We start from the raw sequence: 21,204 nt of genomic DNA on the forward strand, positions 1-21,204 counted from the left end.
ACCAAGTTTGGTGCTCACTAAACTCAGAATTACTATTAGAAAAATTTGATTACCTTTGCTGTTCTTCGTCAGAATGCACTCCCAGGACTTCTACTTCAACAACAAATGTTGTTTTGGTTCCAAATAATCCATAGTTATATTCAAATAGTTCCGTTTTGTTTGTGCGTTCAGGTCACTATCCGAAGGGTGACGCGCGAGCGCATTTCGTGACAAAAAAATTCCAAATATTCCATTACCGTACTTCGAAGCATGTCAAACGCTGTTTAAAATACATTTTTATGCAATTTTTCTTGTAAAATAGCGATAATATTCCAACCGGGCGACGTTGTATTCATTCAAAGGCTGAAAGAAAAAAATTGAGAATTCTCGTGACCGCGCCTCTCAGTCTCACTGTTCCCAGGCTGACCACTAACAAATTCTCCTGCTGTTCTTCGCCCAGAGACAGCAGACACCCCATTACACTTTCTGGCGCCTTCTGAGAGCCAATGGAAGCCTTAGAAAATGTCACGTTACAGCACAGATGCTGTATTTTCGATAGAGATGCTACAGAAGGACAACAAATTGTCAGATAGGGCACTTCCTGTATGGAATATTCTCAGGTTTTGGCCTGCCATTTGAGTTCTGTTATACTCACAGACACCATTCAAACAGTTTTAGAAACTTTAGAGTGTTTTCTATCCAAATCTACGAATTATATGCATATTCTAGTTTCTGGGCAGGAGTAGTAACCAGATTAAATCGGGTACGTTTTTTATCCAGCCGTGTCAATACTGCCCCCTATCCCAAACAGGTTTTAACAGCTAGTCTTCGTGGGGTAAAACATTTGCAATTTTAGTTGCTTTATTACTTTCAATCATTCTAAGAAAATGAACTTTGTCACTTGACTGTGATCTGTTTCTTACTGTAATGTTTTATTTAGCAAATGTTGGGAAGTAGTGGTACATTTTGACCAATCATGTTTTGTTGCCATTTCACGTACAGTGGTTTACACTTTAAGACTGAGGTTTTTGTTTGATAAGCCTATAGTCTCTCTACATTCCTTAACAAATTTTATTGACTCATAACGTGAAGTGAAAACATGCATGCACTCTGTATACCTTAAACTAAACTGGCTGCAAAAGTTGAAAATTATATCACTCGCTAATTGACGATAGTGCATTCCTATCACATAAACCATCATACAGAAACTAAAACGACAGGTGGCGGAAGGCTAGTATGTTATCTTATTGTCATAACATATATCAGCGTTGGATTTACGGGACTTAGTCTCATTAATCCTCTGCTCTGCTGAAAGCACACATTCTGCTTGAAATCATAGGTGCCACCGAACAGGTTTAGAATACACCGAACGCGACCACTTTTTGTAGTATCTGTCCAGAAAGCCAACTTGCTGCTAGTTTACACTACTGTACTTTTTGTTGTTGTTTTAACTAAACTTTTAAATACTGTAGCTACCACGGCTTCTGTATGGTTTAGACCAGCAACGGACAGATTTGCGTGTGTTAGGGGAGGGGTGTGGTTCTGGTAAGCGGTCGTAGACTGTTCCAGTAAGTGGTGGGTTGTAGGAATCAGTCTATCTGTATTCCTTTACAGGAGTAAGGTTCTCTGATACGTGGGTTGGTATCCATCTTATATAGTGTATGTCATGCTGGACATAATGCTGTATCCACTTCTGCAAAACCTTTCTTGTTTTTTAATTCCCCTTCCTGAAATAAACACGACACCCAGCACTTCAATATTTCTGCTTTTTTGTCTCCCGTTTTGTTTCAGTAGACTTAGATTCTGTGTATTTCTGTAGTGTATGACTTGCGAACAGGCTTAGGGTCAATTCCAAATAAATCCAGTCAGTTTAGGAAGTAAACTGAAATTCCAAATTGTTCTCATAAAATTCGGTATTGAAATTGTAGGAGTACATCCTGAATTTAAATCGAATTGACCCCAACACTGCTCTCACAACTTTCCTATTAAAGTACATGAAACTAAACTGGTGATCATGATGGAATGCATCTTATAACTGTTTCAGTCTCAATAGGCCTTCATTCAGGTTTTTCTGCAAAGCTCAATTCATTCATGAGAACAACTTAAGTAAAAGCAAGTTCAGTGGTAACATTTTTTTTATTAGCCGTTTCATCAGAATTGTAAAACTAGTATTTATGTAATGTACATTGTGCCCAAATAAATAGTACTGTACTTTGACTTCCCAAATTAAAGCAGTCAACTTTCATGTAAAAAGTACGTCAAGCCTAAAAAATATTGTTTTGATAGAAAACACCATGTAAACACTAAATCGAACAAAAAGAGACCAAAAAACGGTAACATCTACTTCATTAGTGTTCATCATTTTGTGTTTTCAGTTCTTTACATTGTGTTGTAAAAAATACATAGCACTTAAATGTAAACACATTACCGTCTCACAAATAGTGTTTCCCCTATTTTGAACGCAATTCAATTTGTGGGTGTTTTTGCACATCCGCCCCACAATTTTTGGTCCACAAAATTCAATGTTATGCACAAGCTGCCCAACTTACAAGCTACAGTCATTTAATAGACAATATACATTTTCACTCTGAAAAACACTGAAAAATACCTCTTATAGATTACTCAACATGACTGGTAAATGGTTGTGGTTTCAACCAATATTTGACATTTTTGAAATTCTTCAGCGTTTCCTTTAGTCTGTCTGAAATGCTAGATGGTTCGGGTTTGAACTCTTGTGACTAGTATATTGGTTCCATTGTGCCAGGCAAGCTCAATCAAGCCCAGATAAAGTATTTGAAATTATTTCATAGTCTTTGATATATTGCCTGTCAACATAAGGAAAATGAATAGGGGAGAAACCGAAAACAACGACATAAGGAAAAGTGAGCTCAAACAGCCCCAGTCTCTTCCAACATAATCATGCTCGACCCAAGTCACGTTACATGGTCAAAAGTGTCCTAACAGTCAAGCACCTATGAAATGTCATATTTACTGTAGCAAAGGAAGCTCAATGTTACATCAACGGCGGCATCAGAAACCTCACAAGTCCTCTGAACTCAAATACTTCCAAGAGGAAAGAATAAGGAATATTTGCCTTGTGAATTTAGCACCTGCGAAGCATCCAAAGGCATTTTGTTTCTCATCTCGCCAATGATTTATGGAGGCTAAATGAGAGGGTAATTGTCAGACAGTTCATGTTTTTTGAGAACTACTGTATACAAAGCCTTGAGACTGAGAATGTCTTTGAACACTGACATCGCCACATCCAGGAAGCCTCTTGGCTGAACTCCGTCCCTCTTGGACACAAACGTATTTTACAAGTGTCCGCACAGACCGAGCACTGCTCAAGAGAAGGCCAAATATGGTCTACTGTATGTTTTTCGACAGGCTGTGATAAAGACTCATTTCTTAAGACACTGGTACATCGGCGCCCGTCGGTTGAGCACGTAGCGCTCCGAGTTGAGGAACTTGGTGAAGTAGTGGGCCGCAGCATCATGTAGGACATGCCGGGACTGACGGCCATGACCTCGGCAATCTTGTTTCATCTCGCTGATCTCCTTTTTCTGCTTCATTTCTTTTCCTGCGGGACAGAGATAGATGCCGGGGTACGATAAGCAACAGATGAGTCATAGATATAAAAAAGAACCCAAATTATTTATGTAGTCACTGAATTATTGTGCCTGAACTCTCCCTACTGCACACAGTGCCGAATCCTCACATAAGAACCGGGCGCATAACTGGAACATTCACGCAAATCTCCCATTGATATTAATACACGATTTACGCGAAAGTTCAACTTACACGGACAGATCTCAAGTTGGCAAACGGCTAAATCAACGCTATATAGAGCTTTAACACAATGCTAGAGCTATAACACATTTCTATAGAGCTACAGTGAGCTCCAAAAGTATTGGGACAGTGACAGCACTTTGCACATAGTCACCCCATCTTAGTGGACCAAAAGTATTGGGACAAATTAACTTATGTGTATTAAAGTAGTCAAAAGTTTAGTAGTTGGTCCCATGTTCCTAGCACACAATGATTACATCAAGCTTGTGACGCTATAAACTTGTTGGATGCGTTTGTTTGTTTCAGATTATTTTGTGCCCAATAGAAATTAACGGTAAATAAACACAACACAAACAGCAAATGCACCCAACAAGTTTGTAGAATCACAAGCTTGATGTAATCCTTGTGTACTAGGAATATGGGACCAAATACTAAACTTTTGACCACTCTAATACACATATGGGGCAGCAGGTACCCTAGTGGTTAGAGCGTTGGGCCAGTAACCGAAAGGTTGCTACATCGAATCCCCGAGCTGACAAGGTAAAAATGTTGTTCTACCCCTGAACAAGACAGTTAACCCACTGTTCCTAGGCCGTCATAGTAAATAAGAATTTGTTCTTAACTGACTTACCTAGTTAAATAAAGGTTGAAAAAAAAAAAATCTAAGTGAATTTGTCCCAATAATTTTTGGTCCCCTACAATTGGGGGACTATGTACAAAAAGTGCTGTAATTTCTAAACAGTTCACCCGACATGATAGAAATACTATCAAATTAAAGCTGACAGTCTGCACTTTATCCTCATCATCATTGTGTCATATCATCCAAAGTGCAGGAGTACAGAGCCAAAACAACAACAAATTGTCACTGTCCCAGTAAACGGTGAGTGTCGGGAGGGGAAAGGGGACCTTGAGCTATCTCCAGCTGCCTGCGGGTGCCTCCCAGGGCTGAGAACAGGTCCAGTTTGATCCGCGTCTTGGCACTCAGGTTGTACTTCAGATACTGAGCCTTCTCCTGCAGGGTCGACAGGGCAGAGAGCAGCACGTCCTGCTCCTCATGCTCCACACATCGATACTTCCCCCAGGGACTGGGATGAGAGCAGGGAGAGAGACACTCGAAATAGACCCAGGGCCACACAGCCTGGCAGGCACCCAAATGGATTTTGCTACGTTTCACCGTTGTTTTGAAGTGGAATGATGGTGAAACGTAATGAATTCAGTGTGGATTCCAGGCTAATACAGGAGCATGGACTAGCTGTGTGGTGTTCAGTAGGCACTAAACAGGAGAAAAATGGTTTGGAACTGAGTGAAACAGTGGTTCTACCTGGAGTTTTCCAATAAAAATGTTTTTTTTTTTCTATTTTAAAACGTGTGCCCTACTGGTGGTGCAGTCATTCTGAGGTACTCCCCAAACATGCATTTTTTTGTTTTATAGTTATACTGCTTTTTGTGTGCTGAAGAATTGTAACGCCCTGATTAGAAACACAATTTCCCCAGTTAGAGAACCAATGCACCACAAAACAATGTTTTATGAAAGACTTGGCTTCTGCCTCTGCAATGTCTGCATGCTTCATGGAGTATGTCACCACAAGAAAACAATATCACAGATGACAAAGTATAAAATATATGTAAAATGAATACAATTAGCATACTATATCGATGAATGCAATGACAAAGTACCCACATTACAGTACGTTGAGTTCAGGCCAACACACAAAACAAACGAATGAGCCAAAAGTCCTCGAATCACTGGACCAAACAATTTCCTGCTATTTAAATCCACAAACACAATTAATTACACACATAATAGTCACACGCAACAAACCACACGTCTACAAAATGACATATCCAAAACAAGACAACGGAGTATCACTTCAACAAAGAGCACCGTACCCAAGTGCAAGAAGTGAAAACTTACAAACTCGACATGTACATTTGAATGGAACCCACTCATGTGAAAGATTAGTATTTCTTTCTTTTTTTACCTCCACTTGATTCTCTAGAGCTATTTCACACCCTTCTTTCCCTTGACTCTCCAGCTGCAGTTGTTTGTCTCTAGATCTTTTGCTTTTTTCCTTAACATTAGGGTTTCAGAGTGTTCCTGTCTAGTGTGTTGGGAGATACAGAGAATAGTACAGGCTTGTTTTGAGCAGGTGGTCAGAGAGGTGCCACTTATTTGGGGGGGTTGGGAGAGGTAGTCCACACAGTAAGAAACATGACACATCATCAACAGCAAGGGGGCATCTTGAAATCCATCTCTATTTTTGTTGGCTTGAACCAAATATTTTTGTTCACTAATTATTTTGTTTTTTTTACTTAAATAACTGTTGCTACAGGCTGCAATGAAAAGCAAGTTAATAGTACAGCAAATAAAGAAAACAAGTGTTGCTGAAATTAGGCATGATCTGGAGTATATACTCATATTTCGATGTATATATTGTGAAATACTTTTGACCAGAGTCCTATGAGCCCTGAGCAAGAGTAGTGAACTACATAGGGAATAGGGTGCCATTTCAGATGCAGCCTCAATAGACTCTGAGGGTAAAGGTTGTTATGTAACATACAAGTCATACATTTTAATACAAAATGGCTGAAGGTGAGAAAGTGAGTGCCATACCTGTTTGATAAACTACTACATGCTAAGATGTAGTAGTTCTCTAGTTTGTGAGCCTGGAGTTCGGCCAGCTTTATCTCTATAAAGAGCCTGGCCTCTGTCTCTGCTTTGGTCTTCTTCTCCAGCACAGCTCTAGTCTGCTTGTCTTTCTGCCTGGCACAAGATCCTGAAACAGAATCCAACCAAAATGTTCTAGACCAGTAGTTCCCAAACTTTTTATAGTCCCGTACCCCTTCAAACATTCAACCTCCAGCTGCGTACCCCCTCTAGCATCAGGGTCAGTGCACTCTCAAATGTTGTTTTTTTGCCATCATTAAACATAAGAATGAGTGTGAGTTTGTCACAACCCGGCTTGTGGGAAGTGACAAAGAGCTCCTATAGGACCAGAGCACACATAATAATATAATAATAATCAATCATTTTGCTCTTTATTTAGCCATCTTACATATAAAACTTTATTTGTTCATCGAAAATTGTGAATAACTCACCACAGGTTAATGAGAAGGGTGTGCTTGAAAGGATGAACATAACTCTGCAATGTTGGGTTGTATTGGAGAGAGTCTGTCTTAAATCATTTTCCACACACAGTCTGTGCCTGTATTTCGTTTTCATGCTAGTGAGGGCAGAGAATCTGCTCTCACATAGGTACGTGGTTGCAAAGTGTCTTAACAGCGCAATTTGCCAAGGCAGGATACTCTGAGCGCAGCCCAATCCAGAAATATTGCAGTGGCTTCTGATTAAATAACATTTTCACAGAACCGCTTGTTGCAATTTCGATGAGGCTCTCTTGTTCAGATATCGGTAAGTGGACTGGAGGCAGGGCATGAAAGGGATAACGAATCCAGTTGTTTGTGTCATCCGTTTCGGGAAAGTACCTGCGTAATTGTGCACCCAACTCACTCAGGTGCTTCACTATATCATATTTGACATTGTCCGTAAGCTGGAATTAATTTGCACACAAAAATTCATACAATGATGGAAAGACCTGTGTGTTGTCCTTGTTAATGCAGAGAAGAGCTCCAACTTCTTAATCATAGCCTCAATTTTGTCCTGCACATTGAATATAGTTGCAGAGAGTCCGTGTAATCCTAGATTCAGATCATTCAGGCGAGGAAAAAACATCACCCAAATAGGCCAGTCGTGTGAGAATCTCCTCATCATACAAGCGGTCAGACAAGTGAAAATGATGGTCAGTAAAGAAAACTTTAAGCTCGTCTCTCAATAAGAAAAACGTGTCAATACTTTGCCCCTTGATAACCAGCGCACTTCTGTATGTTGTAAAAGCGTTACATGGTCGCTGCCCATATCATTGCATAGTGCAGAAAATACAAGAGAGTTCAGGGGCCTTGCTTTAACAAAGTTAACAATTTGCACTGTAGTCTCCAAAACGTCTTTCAAGCTGTCAGGCATTCCTTTGGCAGCAAGAGCCTCTCGGTGGATGCTGCAGTGTACCCAAGTGGGTACATCTTGACCACCAAAGTCCATTTGATGTCACAAAGCTGTCCAGTACTTTAAAAATATCCTCTCCTGTTGTCCTGGTTTCCAGTGGTTTGCAGAAGAGGACATCTTCCTTAATTTACCCCCCATAAACGTAACGGACAGATGATAGCAGGAGCTGTGCAAGGCCCACCACATCTGTTCTCATCCAGCTGTAACGCATAGAATTCACTGGCTTGAATGCGAAGCAATAAGTGTTTCAAAACATCTCCTGCCATGTCACTGATGTGTCGTGAAACAGTGTTGTTTGATGAAGGCATTGTCTGTATCGTTTTTTGGGCCTTTTCCCCCAGCCATATACGCAGTAGCAGAAAGAATGAAGTCCTCCACAATAGTATGGGGCTTGCTTGTCCTAGCCACTCAGTAGCTCACCATATAAGACGCTTCTAGCCCCTTCTTATTAATGGTATCTGTTGCTTTTATACATGTCTTACTACTCGAAAGTCGTCTTAATTCTCACTCAAAAAACTATTGTGGCTTATTTTTCAAATTGGCATGTTTTGTTTCTAAATGTCTGCGCAAGAGTGAAGGTTTCACCGAGTTGTGAGATAGTAGTTTTGCTCATATAACACACTGGCTGAGGAAAGGCACTACTCCCAATATAAGTGAACCCCAAATCAATGAGGTTCTCATCATATTAGTGCCTCTTCGATGGTCCAACGTACCTGTCTGTTCTTCGGTGCTTTCCCGGGTAAGGGGGCAGTAGCCCTTCGGCTGCATCAGATTCACAACTGTCAGTGTCGATGCTAGCTGGGCTAACAACAAATGTAGAATTACTGATGCTAGCATTAGATGTGATGGTGGAAGCAGAACAACTTGTGTCATCGACAGGTGCAGGTCTGCTGGTAGTAGCAGTACTACCAGTAGAGCTGGTATGTGTCTCTATGGACGCGGGCCTTACTATTTTAACCATTTATACATTTTTGAGCAAACGGAATGAGCAGCAGCTACGTTTGGCTACATATGGGACCGTTAGTGGAATTCCCACGAGAGAGTAATGGTTAATGTGATTGGATGTTAATTATTTGACTAGGCTACCTGTATTTGATGTTGTGTTGTTATTTCGCTGAACACGAGATGGTTTAATTTTATTTTTGGCAGTGAAACGAGGCTACTCAGGCGAGAAAAAAACATCACCCAAATGTATAACCCCGGTGGAAAATATAAATGGACTGTTTGAAAATGTGAAGAACTTATATATATATATATATATATATATATATATATATTAGTTCTTTTTTTGTTCTTGAAAAAAAAATGTGAATCACTGTCACATAAGGAGAGGACCAAAACGCAGAACAAACACTTATACAAAACACAACGACGAATAACAGGCCGGTAAGGCACAAAGCTATACACAGCACAATCTCCCACAAACTAGCAGGTGAAAACAGGCGACCTAAGTATGACTCTCAATCAGCAACAACAATGTACAGCTGTTCTTGATTGAGAGCCACACCAGGCCAACACAGAAATACACAATATAGAAACCCTAGAATACAAAACAAGAACAAAAACCAAAAACCCCGGAACACATAAATCCAACACCCCTCTACATACACACACACACACCCCGAACCACATAAAACAAATACCCCCTGCCACGTCCTGACCAAACTACAATAACCAATCACCCCTTATACTGGTCAGGACGTGACAGGGGGTATTTGTTTTATATGGTTCGGGGTGTGTGTGTATATGTAGAGGGGTGTTGGATTTATGTGTTCCGGGGTTTTTGGTTTATGTTCTTGTTTTGTATTCTAGGGTTTCTATATTGTGTATTTCTGTGTTGGCCTGGTGTGGCTCTCAACATCACGAAAATGATGTGCACGCATTGATGTGGCCGGAAGCAGTGCTAGTTTGTGATTCTGAACAGTCAGATAGCTAGCAACAATGACAAGTGGGGAATAATAGGTGGATCGTTTAAGATAGTTTTATCTTGTTCTTGATACCATGTCCTGTTGTGAGGCATTTTGACTGATTTCATGTGATTGCTAATATGGCTCAAATTCACTAGCTAGCAAACCAACAACAGTAGCAATGTATTTGAGAGACAAGTGCTCATTGTGCAAATGTATTTATGTTTTCAATAAACATTTGCAGACAAAATATAGTTTACATGTTGTCAACAATCTAAGCCAACCCTGTCTGTTTTGCCCCATAGTTGCAAAAGCGTCAGTTTTGTTGCTAAACAACCAACCTATTGGATTCAAAGTGAGATGTAATATTTCTCTGCTTCCTGCATGCATAGGGATATTAAAGTGGAGCATAAACTAATTATATCCTCTTTTGGCACTATCTGCGTCCCAAATAACACCATGTTCCATATGTAGTGCACAAATTTTGACCAGGGCCAGTAGGGTTTGTGAATTCGGGCCCTGGGGTTCTCCATTTACCTATATCTAAAGGGTCTAACCTAAAACCAACTGCCTTACCCATTCAATCAACCCAACAAAGTACTACTATCGATCGGGAATCATCTCATAACAGTTAGTGTAAAAGAGTGCGGAAGTGAATAAGTAGTAGGCACAACCTTCCCTGTACTTACTGCAGTTGCCGTCTGTGATGCTCTTGGGGTAAAGCTGCAGGCCCGGAAGTAGGGACAATTGCAGGAGGTGCATCTGGAAGTCGTTCTCGCTCTGCACGGATTTCTGCGTGCGCAGCTTGAAGATGCTGGTGAAGTAGCAGGTGGCATCGAACCCCAGATAGACAATAGGGTAGCCAATGCTGAGGGGGTGAACGAGAGAGAGGGGAGGGGCAGAGGAAGAGAGAGATATAGGAAGGGAGATAGGAGGAGAGAGATATAGGAAGGGGGAGAGGAGGAGAGAGATATAGGAAGGGAGATAGAGAGGGGGGGGTGAGCGGAGAGAGAGAATCAAGTGTGAGAGATGTGGGCTAAATATTCACAATGCAAGTGCATGATTCCCTAGTCTCCAATCAATCAAACAAACGTGTAATACAGCATCTCTTTAGCAGTTTCCCATTTAAACGATTATTGTTATAAATAACGACCTACATTTATTTCAAAATGCTTTGTGAGTAGTGTGTCATGACAAACACTGGCACGACCAAAGTACACAACGAGATTTATGATTTGTGATTCAATTCAACACGAGACACTCTCTTAAACCCACTCAATTCAAGTGGTGTGAAGATCCTTGCATCGTGAGAAGGCATTTAGAAGGGATCTACAGTGTATAAACCGGGTGTGTTTGGAAGATTCTGCTCGAGGGAGACTATTCGGTGAGAAGTGTTTGTGTTCAATCGACCTACCAGTGCGCGGCGAAGAGATGAGACAGGTTGGTGTGGGAGTTCTTCAGGTCTCTGAGCCTGAGCGAAACCTCTGTGTACACCAGCAGCACCCACATGGACACCTTCGACATACTGATGCCTTGGAAGAAATTATTTATTATTCCCAGAAAATATTGTATTACCAAGAGAAAATACAAAGCATATGATTATACTGTAGCTACCACCAAAACAGTGCTTTTACAAGCTAACAGCCTAATATGCTTACATTCCTCTGTAACTGGTTAAAACCTTCAATTAGGTCAATTTTCATAATTTATTTCACCACCATTACCGGAATGTTTCACCACCATTACCGGAATGGTTTGTTTCAATCTGTTACAGAAAATGTGACTTGCTAGACAACAATTAAATAACATGCCACATTCTCCTTATCTAAGGAATTCCACAACTAGGCAATACAATTTTACTGTGAAACAGGATTGACACACCTACCTGTGTGCCAAATGCAATTGAATAATACATAGGTGCTGGCTGCGAAGAACAACCAGTGGAGGGGAACAAAAATGAAACAAAAGATGTCCAGGGTGAACGCCGCACACACAAGCAGCACACAAATCATCTGCAACAGAGAGACAGTGAATTACGTTGGTGCTATATTGGAAAGCTACATTTTATTCTGTCTGGTTTCATTGATTGATTTTCGAACAAGAAAACAATTATCTGTGGTATATAACAGGTTTATAACACTTATAACAGGTTGCAAGGCCTATCACTATTTTCAACAATATCTTGATCTCAGTACCTTATTGTTATTGACTCTTGTCTAGAAGACCATTAAAGAGTAGGTCTGTGTCCCAAATGGCACCTTATTCCATATAGTATAGTGCACTGCATATGACCAGAGCCCTATGGTCGACAGTAGGGTTCTGGTCAAACATAGTGCACTATATTATTGGGAATAGGGTGACATTTGGACACAGACGGACTGATAAAGTCCTCACCAGCCCATGGCAGTGGAAAGTGCTGTAGATGCTCCTGAAGAATAGCCAACAGGGCCACAGGTACTCCAATCAAAACTCCAGTGTAAAATCTGCTAGGAGCACCAGAGTCCACACAATCATAAACTTCAGAAAGGTGTAAGCGCTGCAAAACAGGCATTAGAGGAGGATAATTCAAATGTGTGTGTTATAATTGTATTGAAATAATGGTCAAAATGTCATGCTGGTGATCTGTGATTGAATGAAAGTGAGAGGAAAAAAAATCTTGATTTACTGGGAAGAGCTAAATTTAACTTATTTCTCATGATACTGTATAATAGGCCTAAGCCCGTTATTAAAATGCATTTGGCAGGAATAGTTGCAAACTGTCAAAGTTTATCTTGCTAACAGAAAACCACACAATTGTGAGACAAATAAGTTATGTGAAAGATGTGCACAACAATGAAGTCTTGCTTTAATATATTAAACAGGCTTATGCAATGATCACTCAATCATATTGTGATTCCTCTGAAATAGGCAAATATTGTAATAACTAAATCGAGAGACATTATTTTACATTTAGGAACATAGCCTAGTTCTATCGTCTTGGGAAAAAGAATAGACACTTCAAAATGGATAAGATAATGGCTGCTCCATTCTCTCGTTGTCGGCTACACTGATGTCTTGTTTTCAACAACTGATTTGTTTGTGCGTTCTCCACATCCATAAACTAATATTACATCGACCCCTTTTTGGTTGGTAACCATGACAACGTTTCATCCGCGATACTGAGTACCAAAAGCTAAACGTCCATTAATTGTTACACTATTACATTTACATTTACATTACATTTACATTACGGGCATTTACATTTAAGTCATTTAGCAGACGCTCTTATCCAGAGCGACTTACAAAATGGTGCATTCACCTTATGATATCCAGTGGAACAACCACTTTACAATAGTGCATCTAAATATTTTAAGGGGGGGGTTAGAAGGATTACTTTATCCTATCCTAGGTATTCCTTAAAGAGGTGGGATTTCAGGTGTCTCCGGAAGGTGGTGATTGACTCCGCTGTCCTGGCGTCGTGAGGGAGCTTGTTACACCATTGGGGTGCCAGAGCAGCGAACAGTTTTGACTGGGCTGAGCGGGAACTGTGCTTCCTCAGAGGTAGGGGGGCCAGCAGGCCAGTGGTGGATGAACGCAGTGCCCTTGTTTGGGTGTAGGGCCTGATCAGAGCCTGAAGGTATGGAGGTGCCGTTCCCTTCACAGCTCCGTAGGCAATCACCATGGTCTTGTAGCGGATGCGAGCTTCAACTGGAAGCCAGTGGAGAGAGCGGAGGAGCGGGGTGACGTGAGAGAACTTGGGAAGGTTGAACACCAGACGGGCTGCGGCGTTCTGGATGAGTTGTAGGGGTTTAATGGCACAGGCAGGGAGCCCAGCCAACAGCGAGTTGCAGTAATCCAGACGGGAGATGACAAGTGCCTGGATTAGGACCTGCGCCACTTCCTGTGTGAGGCAGGGTCGTACTCTGCGAATGTTGTAGAGCATGAACCAACAGGATCGGGTCACCGCCTTGATGTTAGTGGAGAACGACAGGGTGTTGTCCAGGATCACGCCAAGGTTCTTAGCACTCTGGGAGGAGGACACAAGGGAGTTGTCAACCGTGATGGCGAGATCATGGAACGGGCAGTCCTTCCCCGGGAGGAAGAGCAGCTCCGTCTTGCCGAGGTTCAGCTTGAGCTGGTGATCCGTCATCCACACTGATATGTCTGACAGACATGCAGAGATGCGATTCGCCGCCTGGTTATCAGAAGGGGGAAAGGAGAAGATTAATTGTGTGTCGTCTGCATAGCAATGATAGGAGAGACCATGTGAGGATATGACAGAGCCAAGTGACTTGGTGTATAGCGAGAATAGGAGAGGGCCTAGAACAGAGCCCTGGGGGACACCAGTGGTGAGAGCGCATGGTGCGGAGACAGATTCTCGCCACGCCACCTGGTAGGAGCGACCTGTCAGGTAGGACGCAATCCAAGCGTGGGCCGCGCCGGAGATGCCCAACTCGGAGAGGGTGGAGAGGAGGATCTGATGGTTCACAGTATCAAAGGCAGCAGATAGGTCTAGAAGTATGAGAGCAGAGGAGAAAGAGTTAGCTTTAGCAGTGCGGAGAGCCTCCGTGACACAGAGAAGAGCAGTCTCAGTTGAATGCCCAGTCTTGAAACCTGACTGATTAGGATCAAGAAGGTCATTCTGAGAGAGATAGCAGGAGAGCTGGCCAAGGACGGCACGTTCAAGAGTTTTGGAGAGAAAAGAAAGAAGGGATACTGGTCTGTAGTTGTTGACATCGGAGGGATCGAGTGTAGGTTTTTTCAGAAGGGGTGCAACTCTCGCTCTCTTGAAGACGGAAGGGACGTAGCCAGCGGTCAAGGATGAGTTGATGAGCGAGGTGAGGAAGGGGAGAAGGTCTCCGGAAATGGTCTGGAGAAGAGAGGAGGGGATAGGGTCAAGTGGGCAGGTTGTTGGGCGGCCGGCCGTCACAAGACGCGAAATTTCATCTGGAGAGAGAGGGGGAGAAAGAGGTCAAAGCACAGGGTAGGGCAGTGTGAGCAGGACTAGCGGTGTCGTTTGACTTAGCAAACGAGGATCGGATATCGTCAACCTTCTTTTCAAAATGGTTGACGAAGTCATCCGCAGAGAGGGAGGAGGGGGGAGGGGGAGGAGGATTCAGGAGGGAGGAGAAGGTAGCAAAGAGCTTCCTAGGGTTAGAGGCAGATGCTTGGAATTTAGAGTGGTAGAAAGTGGCGTTAGCAGCAGAGACAGAAGAGGAGAATGTAGAGAGGAGTGAGTGAAAGGATGCCAGGTCCGCAGGGAGGCGAGTTTTCCTCCATTTCCGCTCGGCTGCCCGGAGCCCTGTTCTGTGAGCTCGTAGTGAGTCGTCGAGCCACGGAGCAGGAGGGGAGGACCGAGCCGGCCTGGAGGATAGGGGACAGAGAAAATCAAAGGATGCAGAAAGGGAGGAGAGGAGGGTTGAGGAGGCAGAATCAGGAGATAGGTTGGAGACGGTTTGAGCAGAGGGAAGAGATGATAGGATGGAAGAGGAGAGAGTAGCGGGAGAGAGAGAGCGAAGGTTGGGACGGCGCAATACCATCCGAGTAGGGGCAGAGTGAGAAGTGTTGGATGAGAGCAAGAGGGAAAAGGATACAAGGTAGTGGTCGGAGATTTGGAGGGGAGTTGCAATGAGATTAGTGGAAGAACAGCATCTAGTAAAGATGAGGTCAAGCGTATTGCCTGCCTTGTGAGTAGGGGGGGGAAGGTGAGAGGGTGAGGTCAAAAGAGGAGAGGAGTGGAAAGAAGGAGGCAGAGAGGAATGAGTCGAAGGTAGACGTGGGGAGGTTAAAGTCACCCAGAACTGTGAGAGGTGAGCCATCCTCAGGAAAGGAACTTATCAAGGCGTCAAGCTCATTGATGAACTCTCCAAGGGAACCTGGAGGGCGATAAATGATAAGGATGTTAAGCTTGAAAGGGCTGGTAACTGTGACAGCATGGAATTCAAATGAGGAGATAGACAGATGGGTCAGGGGAGAAAGAGAGAATGTCCACTTGGGAGAGATGAGGATTCCAGTGCCACCACCCCGCTGGCTCGATGCTCTAGGGGTATGCGAGAACACGTGGGCAGACGAAGAGAGAGCAGTAGGAGTAGCAGTGTTATCTGTGGTAATCCATGTTTCCGTCAGCGCCAGGAAGTCTAGGGACTGGAGGGTAGCATAGGCTGAGATGAACTCAGCCTTGTTGGCTGCAGACCGGCAGTTCCAGAGGCTGCCGGAGACCTGGAACTCCACGTGGGTCGTGCGCGCTGGGACCACCAGGTTGGAGTGGCAGCGGCCACGCGGTGTGAAGCATTTGTATGGCCTGTGCAGAGAGGAGAGAACAGGGATAGACAGACACATAGTTGACAAGCTATTAATAGGCATAGTAATTATTTACTATAAATAATGCAAAATTCTCTAACATTCCTGAGCGTTTTGTCTCATCACACAATGTGGACATCGAATTCTCTATTGGTTTAGAGACATGCGGTCTATAAGTGCTTCAAATGGCTATAGCTACCTAATTTAGCTAGTCTAGGCTAATCCAATATTGTACGTATAGGCTAGGTTGCACAGATGACGTTAGGCTTGTCTATTAAAGTGAGAGCATATAAAAAAATAACAATAATTGCCTACACAATTTCGATTTTCATTAATTTAATGGTTTCAATTCTGAGAAAATAGCCTAAATCATGTAGGTTATTGTTCGCACAAGCTGCAAAAATGGATCCAATGGTAGGCCTAGGTGATAAAATAATCCACAATCGATTAGCTAGTTTATGGTAGCCTAGTCTATTGTAAGATTCTTAAGAACTATCCACATTAAGTAACGCTAGCCTGGGCTTCTGTTTCAAATTGACTCTGCTATAATGTTTATAGGTGTCAGTAAATGCTAGGAGTGGTGGTAGGAGTCAGGCGCAGAGAGCAGTGGTAAGGAAATAATGTGTTTGTTCCGTAAAACACAAAAACGGTCGACGCCAACACAACCGGCGTGAAATGCGAAGTGCCCAGAACAACAGGTACACAGCACGCACATAAAATAACACTAGTCGATCGCCAGCACATCCAATAACAAAATACACTCTGACACAAATGGTGGGTGGTGGGTGGTCGAGTGGCCCTCTGGTGGGTGGTCGAACACGGCCCGGAAACACCGGGTGAACTCGGGGTAGTGATCCCTTGCCGAGTCTGGGCCATACCACACTGCGTTGGCCCACTCCAGGGCACGTCCCGTTAAGCAGGAGACGAGGACGCTGACACTCTCCTCTCCCGAGGGAGTCGGACGAACGGTAACCAGGTACATTTCCAACTGTAGCAGGAACCCCTGGCACCCAGCCGCCGCTCCATCGTACTCCCTGGGGAGAGCCAGGCGTAGGGCTCCGGGTCCGGACGCTGGCGGAGGGGTAGCTGGTGGAGGGGGAGTTGGTGCTGCGGATGCGGTAGGAAGGCCACTCCTCTCCCATCGGTCCATCCTCTCCATCATCTGATCCATCGCTGAGCCGATTCGGTGGAGAATGGTGGTATGATGGAGGACCCTTTCCTCCATCGATGGGAGAGGAGGGGATGCTGCTCCTGCTGACTCCATAGCTGGTGCTATGGCAACTGCTCTGCATCTGACCTATAAGGCGCTACAGAGGGTAGTGCATAAGGCCCAGTACATCACTGGGGCCAAGCTTCCTGCCATCCAAGACCTATATAATAGGCGGTCAGAGGAAAGCCCAAAAAATTGTCAGAATCCAGTCACCCAAGTCATAGACTGTTTTCTCTGCTATCGCACGGCAAGCGGTACCGGAGCGCCAAGTCCCGGACCAAAAGCCTCCTTAACAGCTTCTACCCCCAAGCCATAAAACTGCTGAACAATTAATATCAAATGGCCACCAGACTATTTACCCCTACCCATTTGTTTTGTACACTGCTGCTACATGCTGTTTATTATCTATGCGTAGTCACTTCCCCCCCCTACCTACATGTACACATTTCCTCAACTAACCTGTAACCTTATTATGTTACTTTTTATTATTTTTTACTTTTGTTTATATGGTAAATATTTTCTTAACTCTTCTTGAACTTTTTGTTAAGGGCTTGTAAGTAAGCATTTCTTGGTAAGGTCTACACTTGTTGTATTCAGCGCATGTGACAAATAAAGTTTGATTCGATTTTTGATTTGATTTGACATGGCATGATACCAATGCCTTACTAACCTCTGCGTGACGCCTGCGTGTAACTAACATGTCGTCATAACAACGCTTTACTAACATCTGCGTGACGTCTGCGTGTTAAGATAATCAGAAATTCTATGAAACATCCCAACTTTTAGCACACATTTGCAAGCTGGTGTGACAAAGTGAAAATGTAGAGTTTCCATCGACCTCGCACGCAATGTACAGTCGTGGCCAAAAGTTTTGAGATTTACATTTACATTTACGTCATTTAGCAGACGCTGTTATCCAGAGCGACTTAGTTTGCATGATGGCAATTTGCATATACTCCAGAATGTTATGAAGAGTGATCAGATGAATTGCAATTAATTGCAAAGTCCCTCTTTGCCATGCAAATGAACTGAATCCCCCAAAAACATTTCCACTGCATTTCAGCCCTGCCACAAAAGGACCAGCTGACATCATGTCAAGGATTCTCTCATTAACACAGGTGTGAGTGTTGACGAGGACAATGCTGTAGATCACTCTGTTATGCTGATTGAGTTCGAATAACAGACTGGAAACTTCAAAAGGAGGGCGGTGCTTGGAATCATTGTTCTTCCTCTGTCAATCATGGTTACCTGCAAGGAAACATGTGCCGTCATCATTGCTTTGCACAAAAAGGGCTTCACAGGCAAGGATATTGCTGCCAGTAAGATTGCACCTAAATCAACCATTTATCGGATCATCAAGAACTTCAAGGAGAGCGGTTCAATTGTTGTGAGAAGTCTTCAGGGCGCCCAAGAAAGTCCAGCAAGTGCCAGGACCATCTCCTAAAGTTGATTAAGCTGCGGGATCGGGTCACCACCAGTACTGAGCTTGCTCAGGAATGGCAGCAGGCAGGTGTGAGTGCATCTGCACGCACAGTGAGGCAAAGACTTTTGGAGGATGGCCTGGTGTCAAGAAGTGCAGCAAAGAAGCCACTTCTCTCCAGGAAAAACATAAGGGACAGACTGATATTCTGCAAAAGGTACAGAGATTGGACTGCGGTCAAGTAATTTTCTCTGATGAATCCCCTTTCCAATTTTACCTTTATTTAACTAGGCAAGTCAGTTAAGAACAAATTCTTATTTTCAATGACAGCCTAGGAACAGTGGGTTAACTGCCTTGTTCAGGGGCAGAACGACAGATTTGTACCTTGTCAGCTCAGGGATTTGAACTTGCAACCTTTCGGTTACTAGCCCAATGCTCTAACCACTAGGCTACCCAGCCGCCCCAGGGCACTTGGGGCATCCGGAAAAAAGCTTGTCCGGAGAAGACAAGGTGAGCGCTACCATCAGTCCTGTGTCATGCCAACAGTAAAGCATCCTGAGACCATTCATGTGTGGGGTTGCTTCTCAGCCAAGGGAGTGGGCTCACTCACAAATATATGATTACTGCCGCTTGGGGGAAGCTGTGAGATCTTGGAGGTTTCTTCTTCAATCTTGGAGAATGACTTCTACTAAAAACTAACATCTCATAATTTTACCCTATTCATTCAGGTATGTAATGTGCAAAAGTGCAATATGACTCTCAGAGTTTGGTGATATTTGAAGGGAGTTTTAACCGAGTGAAAAACTGGTTGGTATTTTCCCCATTGTAAGTAATGGACTTTGGCTAGGTTGCTAATGGTTTACATGTAAGAGAAGGGATTTAGAGGCGTCCAAACTTTCTGTACTTCTTTTCAACAATGTTTTAGATCCAATTTTGTTTTATTTTAGATGAACAAAGGCTCAGTTTACTTTAGGTAATATATGTTAATATGTGATGTCACGATATAATGTGTTAGTGTTAATATTTGTACAAAAATAGCATTTAACAGTTTGCTAGCTTGATGCTAACCAAATTTAGCTTGGCTAAGTGTTAGTTAGCGCTGGGCTAGTTGATTTCAGTCAATGTTAGCTTACATGTTAGTGGTTAGTAATGTAATGGTTGTAGCATTGTTTCGCATAGGCCTCCAGTCATTTTTATTTTATTTTTGACACTGATAGTACAGTGAGTTATATATAATGTGTAGATGTATGGTGACTCCAGGTTTGGATGATCGGACCAACAGGACTGCCATGGGCAAGTCCCTTGACAAGTACCAGGAATGGTGGGAGGACAATCTGAAGGTAATTATCTTTGCACACAACAGCAGCGTCCAGACCTCCAGAGTACTCACCCTATAGCCTGCTGTACGGACAGGAGCCACAGCTGGACTTTGCAGTCTCCATCTTCGAGTCCCCCTTGCGTGACTTGCTTTCAACAGGCAGTCAGTGACAGGCAGAACCGCCCATACACACAGTACTCTCTATTCCACACACCAGAATCCAGAATTTCAGTGTACAAAAAATTCGGTGAAAGTAAATTGACACACATGTACCAAAGAAAATCTACATTTATACAGTACCAGTCAAAACTTTGGACACACCTACTCATTCAAGGGTTTTTCTTTAGTTTTACTATTTTCTACATTGTAGAATAATTGTGAAGACATCAAAACTATGAAATAACACACATAGAATCATGTAGTAACCAAAAAAGTGTTAAACAAATCCAAAAATATTTTATATTTGAGTTTCTTCAAAGTAGCCACTCTGCCTTGATGACAGAGTTGCACTCGCTTCGCATTCTCTCAACCGGCTTCATGAGGTAGTCACCTGGAATGCGTTTCAATTAACAGGTGTGCCTTGTTAAGTTCATTTGTGAAATATCTTTCCTTCTTAATGTGTTTGAGCCAATCAGTTGTGTTGTGACTGGGTAGGGTTGGTATACAGAATATAGCCCTATTTGGTAAAAGACCAAGTCCATATTATGCCAAAAACAGCTCAAATAACAAAGAAAAACGACAGTCCATCATTACTTTAAGACATGAAGGTCAGTCAATCTGGAAAATTTCAAGAACTTTGAACATTTCTTCAAATGCAGTCGCAACAACCATCAAGCACTATGATGAAACTGGCTCTCATGAGGACCGCCACAGGAAAGTAAGACCCAGAGTTACCTCTGCTGCAGAGGATAAGTTCATTAGAGTTAACTGCACCTCAGATTGCAGCCCAAATACATTTTTCACAGAGTTCAAGTAACAGACACATCTCAACAACTGTTTAGAGGAGGCTGCGTGAAATCAGGCCTTCATAGTCGAATTGCTGCAAAGAAACCACTACTAAAGGACACCAAGAAGAAGAAGAGACTTGCTTGGGCCAAGAAACAGGAACAATGGACTTTAGACTGGTGGAAATCTGTCCTTTGGTCCGATGAGTCCAAATTTGAGATTTTAGTTTCCAATCACCATGTCTTTGTGAGACACAGAGTAGGTGAACGGATGACCTCCGCGTGCGTGGTTCCAACC

Source organism: Salmo salar, chromosome ssa06, assembly GCF_905237065.1.
Source record: "Salmo salar chromosome ssa06, Ssal_v3.1, whole genome shotgun sequence".
Lineage (NCBI taxonomy): Eukaryota > Metazoa > Chordata > Actinopteri > Salmoniformes > Salmonidae > Salmo > Salmo salar.